At 27.0% G+C, this 9,278-nt stretch overlaps 1 long non-coding RNA gene across 3 annotated transcripts; it reads right to left on the reverse strand.

Moving 5' to 3' along the window:
• Positions 1-47: 47 nt before the first annotated feature.
• Positions 48-5,270, reverse strand: LOC145092891 (uncharacterized). 3 transcript variants are annotated; one of them, XR_013702675.1, is made up of 4 exons: positions 4,947-5,270; positions 4,661-4,802; positions 900-1,504; positions 48-681 (listed from the first exon to the last, which is right to left on the reverse strand). It is a non-coding gene; the product is annotated as an uncharacterized LOC145092891 (long non-coding RNA). The 3 variants fall into 3 exon arrangements; XR_013702676.1 differs by having other exon boundaries at positions 48-469; positions 555-1,504; XR_013702674.1 differs by having other exon boundaries at positions 48-1,504.
• Positions 5,271-9,278: the final 4,008 nt, after the last annotated feature.

The following is a 9,278-nucleotide window of genomic DNA, read 5'->3' on the forward strand; positions in this document are numbered from 1 at the left end:
TGAAGCAAATAGATATACATTTGGACATTGTAGATACACACATCCCATTATACCAAAAGAAATTACTATTCGGTGAAGCTCCAATGTAATGTTGCCCATGGGTATGTCCTAAGACCTGTTGCTGTTATGATACTAAATAAAACCAATGTTGATTTTGCATATTAGGTTTTTGTCGTTGTAAACCCGTATTATGGCCTAAACTATCAATTCCCTGAAAACTATGTCGATACCAGTTGTCAGTTTTACCCTTAAAAGTTCAAACTAAACAATAACATCATAAGATGCAAGAAAAAAGCAAACACAAATGCCAATTTCTGTTAAGTCTATATAATACCGGATGTTGCCACGACATCCACAAATGCTAATTTGTTCCCCATCTCCCTCGAACTCCTTTCCGCCTTCAACGACTTCACCTACATCTACAGTCCAGACTTAACATCTTTCATAAGTAAACTGTATACACAGAAAACTAAAACGAAAAAATAAATATGAATATAGAAAAATCATTTAGGACTGGAAAATGAGAGGCAGACATAGACTCTTGTGGAGCATACCATAGTTAATTTTTCCAGGAGATGGCATAAATCTTTCATATCTCCATCATCACCGATCCCAAATCAAAAAACAAACTCTTCATCAACATTGACATTTCAACAAACACATACCGTGCAATAGTAGTTCCTACAGAATAACATTCATTTGTTCAGACTTCAGACTTGAATTAGAACTTCAATCAACGACTTTCTTATTTCAACAGATGTAGCAACAACTGTCTTCTTTTATTTCAGGTCATTAGATATATGAGATATTATATTAGGATGTGACAATCCCCATTGTTATTTCATATAGATACCAAATCCCAGTAACCTTTGTTATAAAGAAAACCAAAAAAAATTTACCATGTTGGACTGGATGCTTCTTAAATAAGTCAGATTTGTTACTGACTAATTGTTGAAGAACCATACCAGCAGAAAAATCATGTAAACCATCCTTCTCCTTTTTGAAATATTTGCATATAAAGAAGTAATTTGATGTTCTAATGCATCTGTTGAATATAAACTCATGTTAACACCACAAACCTAAACCGTCTTGAGGTGTCTTTTACTGCATAATCCCCAAAAGTAACCCCATTTGTAGGAGGTATCAACTACTCCTATTTGAGGGCTTACGGTTTGTCTACAATGTGTATACTCAAACTAAATCAACCTATAGAATTTGAAATTGAAGCCAAAAAATGTATCAAATCTTTATTGAAACTTGGATGCAATTAAACGACGAATGGGAACTATGTATGTCTTCTGCTTAATCATTAAATTTTAAAAGGTTAATTCAATTTACAAAAGTTTTTCTTTTATAATTACGTGTCATGTAGAAGAAGACCTCCTGTATAAATTACAATCAGTTCTACTGAGGCGGTGACTGCATTTTTATACCATTTTCGTCAGAAGAAATAAGTCAATTAGTTACTTAACTTCCAAAACCAAGGGCATCCAAAGCACTGAACCTGAAAAATGTCAAAAGATTATCCAAAACAAAATGAGTATACAAAAACAATGATTTAAAAGAAAAACAAAAGAAATATACTATATCATAATAATAATAAGACAAAATTACATAAATGGTCCTCATGGTTGACAAAATCGACCAATTACGGTCCTTATGACGAATTTTTTACACGGATGGTCCCTATGGTTTCAAAATCTTGCAAAGATGGTCCTTTTGACTAACGGCGTTAACTTTTTCAGTTAAGTCCTATGTGAAATGACATATTTGTTCTTCATGCATAAGGACGCTTTATGTAATATGTTTCTACCATAGGGACCATTTATGTAATTTTCTCTATTATTTATTATTTTTTTTATTTATTTTAATTATATATTTAAGGATTTAGATTTGTTTAAAATTATTGTTTAATATATATACATGCTAACATTTTTTAACGTTTTGCTCAAATTATTTTTTCTAATCTTTTTTGACATTTTCTTCAAGTAAATTTATTAATGTTTTTTATTTTGACGTTTTATTCGAATATTATTTATTTATTTTTTTGACGTTATGTTCGAATACATTTTTCAACATATAGTATGTTTATATTTGTTAAAGGATTTCACGGCTATTGTAATTATAATTCGTAACTTAATTCACTTTCAATTATGTTTTCATTTTTTTTTTCTTTTATCAGGTTATATAATTATTATTTTTAATTCAAATATTTAACTATATAAGGTTGTATAATTATTATTTTAGTAAACTAATATATTAACATTTTATATAAAAAAGTGTAAAATGTTTGTTAAATGTGAATATGATTAATATAGATTAGGTAGACATAGGCTAAGCGGAGACCGCCTCACAACGTCGCCAAGAACGACCAGGTCATTTCACATTGGATTTAAATGTAATTATTTCGAGTTATTTATTTTTTTGTTTTTAGTTGTGTTGTAAAAAATACAACTAGGTCCCGATTAATCTCATATTAGTCCCTAAGCGCTACCTGACCGATTAGACGTCCTTTGCGTTGTGATTTTTTACAACACTGCTAAAAACAAAAAAATGAAATAATTACATTTAAATCCAATGTGAAACGACCTGGTCGTTCTCGGCAACGTTGTGAGGCGGTCTCAGCTTAGCCTATGTCTACCTAATCTATATTAATCATATTCACGTTTAACAAACATTTTAGACTTTTTTATAAAAAATGTTAATATATTAGTTTACAAAAATAATAATTATACAACCTTATGTAATTAAATATTTGAATTAAAAAATAATAATTATATAACCTGATAAAAGAAAAAAAAATGAAAACATAGTTGAAAGTGAATTAAGTTACGAATTATAATTATAATAGCCGTGAAATCCTTTAACAAATATAAACATACTATATGTTGAAAAATATATTCGAACATAACGTCAAATAAATAAATAAATAAATAAATAATATTCGAATAAAACGTCAAAATAAAAAAAAAACATTAATAAATTTACTTGAAGAAAATGTCAAAACGATTAGAAAAAATAATTTGAGCAAAACATTAAAAAATGTTAGCATATATATATATATATATATATATATATATATATATATATATATATATAACAATAAATTTAAACAAATCTAAATCCTTAAATGTATAATTAAAATAAATAAATAAATAATAAATAATAGAGAAAATTACATAAATGGTCCCTGTGGTAGATACATATTACATAAAGCGTCCTTATGCATGAAGGGCAAATATGTTATTTCATATAGGACTTAACTGAAAAGGTTAACGTCGTTAGTCAAAAGGACCGTCTTTGCAACATTTTGAAACCACAGGGACCATCTGTGTAAAGAATTCGTCATAAGGACCATAATTGGTCGATTTTGTCAACCATGAGGACCATTTATGTAATTTTGTCTAATAATAATAATAATAATAATAATAAAGAAAATTATTATTACTTATTTTTTTTAGGACTAATAAAAACCTCAACACCGGCATCAACTGAGTAAGAACAATAATAAAAGCCTTAACACCATCATCATGTGTTTAGAGAAGAACAAAACACATTCATGCTACATGTGTTGCAGCCATATCAATTGGATGAGTTCATCAAAAATGTTGATGTAAAAAAAGGAATCGACAATAAAAAACGGGACATTAGAAAATTATGCATGATGATAAAAAAAAATTTGATGTATGAAATTATAAATTATAAAATAGATAATATAGGAATAACTATTGAAATTGTTAAAGTGAATATTGAACTTTAAAATGTAAATACACTAAAGCCGACAAAAGTCAAAGTCTTGGTCTTTTTTGTAATTTTTTTTTCCAGTAATAGGGCATTCCAGTCCTTTACAGGAAACTTTTACGTTTTAATGCATTCCATTCCCATTTTGAGGGAAATGTTATATATAATGACGAAACCTGAAACCGCCATCGTGAAAATCCCGACCTGAAAGTTGACATATATTTTGGTCAAAATGAAACTTGATTGATTCATCTTCTTCTTGGAATAAAAATCTTCAAACAAACCAAAACTGATGATAAATTTTTTGATAGATAAACCTACCATAGATGTTGATGAAGAGGTTTTTTGAATCTGCTACTCGGAAAAAAAAAAAATCAAAAGTGAGAAAATTTACCAATAATATATAAATAAAAATAGATATTTTGACCAATCGAATAAATAAAGTGAATAACCTGAAGTAAGTTTTTAATTGGCAGCTTTTAGCATTTCATACCAAAATGTCGAAAACAAATGAAATCAATTAGCCAAAATTTATATGGAATCATAATAAACAGGTAAACTGAAAACAATTTTTGTGTAGTATGTATGGTATGTCATTATCAATTGCAATTTTAAGAAAAACTTAATGTCTGCAAAATATATAAAACACATACAAATAAAAATAAAGAGGGCCCATTCCGTGAACATGTTAAAAACTTAATCTCTATAATTTGTCCTCAATCACAAATTATAGAGATCTGGTGAGGTTACATTCACCATATGTGCAACCAATGATGTAACAAACCAAAAACCTCTGCTTGGCATTTTCACAAACAGTTGGTGGGCATAATTCAGTTGTTAGAGCTGTTGAATATATATATATATATATATATATATATATATATATATATATATATATATATATATATCCTAAACGTACTTCATCGATTCCAGAGCTTCAATCATTCAGTCTATTGTTGATAATGGATGCAGTTGTTTGTATCCTCTGTCGCAATCGATCTTGACTCTGGAACCCTCCGTCGTCGCATCTTCCACAGCCCCTAACCTCCCGTCCTTCATCGCTAACGAAAAAAGACAAGCACCGCTAACGTAAATATTTTAGATATACAAACATAGTCAAATGGTCTGTGAATAAAAATTACCTTGTAGCAAGCTGGTAAGGTGCCTGATTAAACCTAAATCATTTTTATAGTTAGTAATAATACCTCATATTCCTTTGATACTCCTTGAAACCTTGTTTCTGCTTTTGGATCATCTTTATATGGAGCAGAGGGTAAACGGCGAACTCCGGTGGTTGGTTGTCGGTACATCGCCTGAAGCGGTGGAGGTAGCAGCAGGTAGAAGAAGAGAGGAGACTCGATTTGGGGAGGATAAAATAAAATGTGAAACCATAGTAATGTAATCGAGAGATAGGCGGCGAAGGGCGGTGGACATCGAACCCAAAAGAAAGAGAGAAGAAGAACACGTGGACAACAAACGACAAAGGACTGGAAAGAAAGACACGTAGAAAATTTAAAAGTAAGTCAACAATCTACGTTGACAAAAGACTTAACAGATAAAATAAAGGAATAACAAATAAATATAAGTACAGAGCGATAAACAACAATTTAGAAGGACGAATGAACAGAGGACACAAAAAATAGAAGGGACATATAAGCCAAAACAGAAGGCAGGTGAAAAAAAAAAAGACAAGAAGACCATAATAGAAGGGAAAATTTTGTCAATTTTGACAAAAGAGAGCACAAATTACTGTAGCTAAGAACACACAATTTTGATATATAGTATAATTATCCATATCTACCTAAAATAATTCATAAAATCCATAAATTTATTTAGTCATGTTTTATAGACACGTCAAGTTTTAACATAAAATATTAACCCACATAAATAAACAAGAGCAGAAATACAACTACATGAGGTAAATAATTTATAAATGTAAATTAAAAAATAACGTCAAAGTTATAAACATATTCAACGTATTATATGTTATAAAGTTGTTTTTCATGAATAAGATATCATTTGATATTTAATAGAATTATTTAATTAGTAAATAAATAAAAGTATTTAAAATTAAAATATAATGAAAGATAAAATAAAAATATCATTAAAAAAATTATGTGTTTGTAACATATAGAAAACATATTGACCTCTTGACCTCTTAGTATATTTAGTAATCAAAAATAAATAAATAAATTATGTATATAATGATATTGAAAAGTTAATAAAAAACATAGATATTATAAGAAAGGTAATTATCGGCGTTTTTTTTTCTTCGATTTTTAATGATTTGTAATTGTTTCTAAATTTATTACTTGATTACTTGAAATTTTTCGTAATCATCGGTCATTATTAGTTGATTTAGAACTAAAATTTTGTATTCATACGGTTGATTCTTCAAATTAGGTTGTTTACTTCAAATTTTGTGATCCTCGTTCATTCTCGTAATCCTCCTTCATTATGACTTGAGTTACTTGAAATTTTTGTAATAATCATCCATTATTAGTTGATATACAAATGATTTCACATCTTCTCTTCATTTTTCATACTTATTCAAACATTTTCTGTTAAAATATAAACGTTACTTTATATTTCGCTTATGTTGTCCTAATATTAACTATTTACCCTTATAAAAACAACACCAATAGTGAAGCATATATATAAACAAAAAACAAAAATCAATGAAAAAGATAAATAAAATGGGTATTCCATTTAGGTCTGATTAACTTTATTCATAAGTGATTGCCAACATTTAGATAAGATTTTACTTAAAAATACAACATAAAATAAGGATACTGAAGAAAATTTTTTTTTTATATGTTTTGTTTACTTCTGAACACAAATAAAACTAATTTATATTTGTTATTTTCACATATGAATAGAACATAATTTGTTTTCATATATTCATTATTCAAATATGAATACAACAAAAATGACTTATATATGTTCTATTCACATATGAATATAACATACATATTCATATACGAATAAAAAATATGAATATATATATATATATATATATATATATATATATATATATATATGTGTGTGTGTGTGTGTGTGTGTGTGTATGTGTGTGTTTTATTCAAATATTCATTTACGAATATAAATTAGTTTCTTTGTAAAATGTATATCAAAAATTCATTTATCTTCTACTCATTAATGAATGAAGGTAAGAAGATTAACATTTCTGAAAAAAACCCACCAACAATAAGAAAAACACGATCAACACAGAAAATTCACAAAGGTATAAAATTCATATTATATCTTGTACATCCCTACTATCATTTATGAATAACTTATATATCATATCTATAATTTTCTTCTATTAACATATGAATACTTCAATCTGGATATGTTTTATATTAAAAAAATATTGAATTTCTGTATTCATATATGAATAAATATATATGGCTTAGCTTTGTTTGTATTCAAAAGTTAATCATATGTGAATGGAAACAATTACTCATACCTTTATGTTGTTTTGTTTTGGAACATTTTTCTTTTGAAATTGGTGATTGATATTAAGTATGTTCACATATGAATATAGCATATATATTCATATGTGAATATATAAATATGGATATATCTGTTATATTCATTTATGAATAACTTGTATATCTCTGCTATAATTTTCTTCTATTAACATATGAATACTTCAATCTCGATATGTTTTATAATAAAAAAATCTACTGAATTCGTGTATTCATATAAGAATAAATGTATATGGCTTAGCATTGTTTGTATTGAAAATCTAATCATATGTGAATGGAAACAATTATTCATACCCTTATGTTGTTTTGTTTTGGAACATTTTTCTTTTAAAATTGGTGATTAATCTTTAGTATCTTCACATATGAATATAACATATATATTCATATGTGAATATATAAATATGGATATATCTGTTATATTCATTTATGAATAACTTTTATATCTCTACTATAATTTTTTTCTATTAACATATGAATACTTCAATCTATATATTTTTATATTAAAAAACAAACTATTGAATTCATGTATTCGTATAAGAATAAATATATATGGCTTAGCTTTGTTTGTATTCAAAAGTTAATCATATGTGAATGGAAACAATTATTCATACATTTATGTTGTTTTGTTTTGGAACATTTTTCTTTTGAAATTGGTGATTGATCTTCAGTATATTTACATATGAATATAACATATATATATTTATATGTGAATATATAAATATGGATATATCTGTTATATTCATTTATGAATATATAATAGTTTCTTTGTAAAATGTATTTGAGATTTATTTATCTTCTACTTACTAATGTATGAAGGTAAGAAGTTGACATTTCTGATAAAGACCCACCAATAATGAGAGAAACAGATTTGAAGAGGAAAACGCTAAAGGTATAAAATTCCTATCATATCTAATGTATTCATATATGAATAAACTAGTATATCCTTGTTTTCTTGTTCGTAAAAAACAAATATTAATAAATCAACAAGGATATTCATATATGGATAACTATATATGGCTTATATATCATATTCATATATCAATAACTTCTATATACCTGTTATATATTTGCACTACTCATATATGAATAATTACAACTTATTCAAGTATTGTATGTTTTCATTTCCTAGAAAAAAACACCAAAGAAAACAAAGCATCAAAGCAAAAACAGTCCATCAAAAAGAAAAACGACAACTACATGATTAAAACTCTGATTTTGAAAGTAGCCGTCCATCAAAGAAGGCAAAAAAAGAGTCACCAATCAAGAAAGAGAAAAAAATAACCAATGGTAAAAGATTTTTACTCGATGAAAAACAGTTGTTCACCAGAGTCATTACTATCTATAATCCTTAGGTTGAGCAAACAACAAAAAGAATGTGTAAGATCTATGGGTTTTGGAAGTTTGTTAAAACTGAAAATCACATATATACCATTGAAGCTGGGATTTTATATTCTTTAAAAATTTGATTATGAGAGAATGGTGATAGATGTTGAAGGAAAGGAACTGAAAGTAATAGCATAGTCTCTTCATGACATGCTGGGCATTCCACCTGGTGGAACCATACTTATACAACTGGACCAATGACCTAAAGATGATACAAGTTATGATGAATGGAAGCAACAATTTAAAGAAGGAGCAATCATCTAACTGAATTTTTAATAATATTAATTATTCATAACTGAGTAGCATATATTCATATATGAATACGTAAAATATACTTATTCATATGTAATGCTTTACATTACTTATTCATATATGAATAAGTAAAAGATAATATTACTTGTTCATATATATATATATATATATATATATATATATATATATATATATATATATATAAAATTCATTTATGAATATCAATTAACTATCATTTAAGGATAAGACAAGGAAAGTTGACTTTAGGATTTGATTTCTCACCCATTTCCAATAAAATAGTAGTATCCTACGTATTACCCACCAAATATCCATGCTTTAACCTCCAGGCAAGCGAGAAAACATCCTATCATCTCCTTTCTTTTATTAAGGATGAAATTAATCCCTCACATA

Source organism: Lactuca serriola, chromosome 3 (assembly GCF_051521515.1).
Source record: "Lactuca serriola cultivar US96UC23 chromosome 3, Lser_US96UC23_V15, whole genome shotgun sequence".
Taxonomy (NCBI): Eukaryota; Viridiplantae; Streptophyta; class Magnoliopsida; order Asterales; family Asteraceae; genus Lactuca; species Lactuca serriola.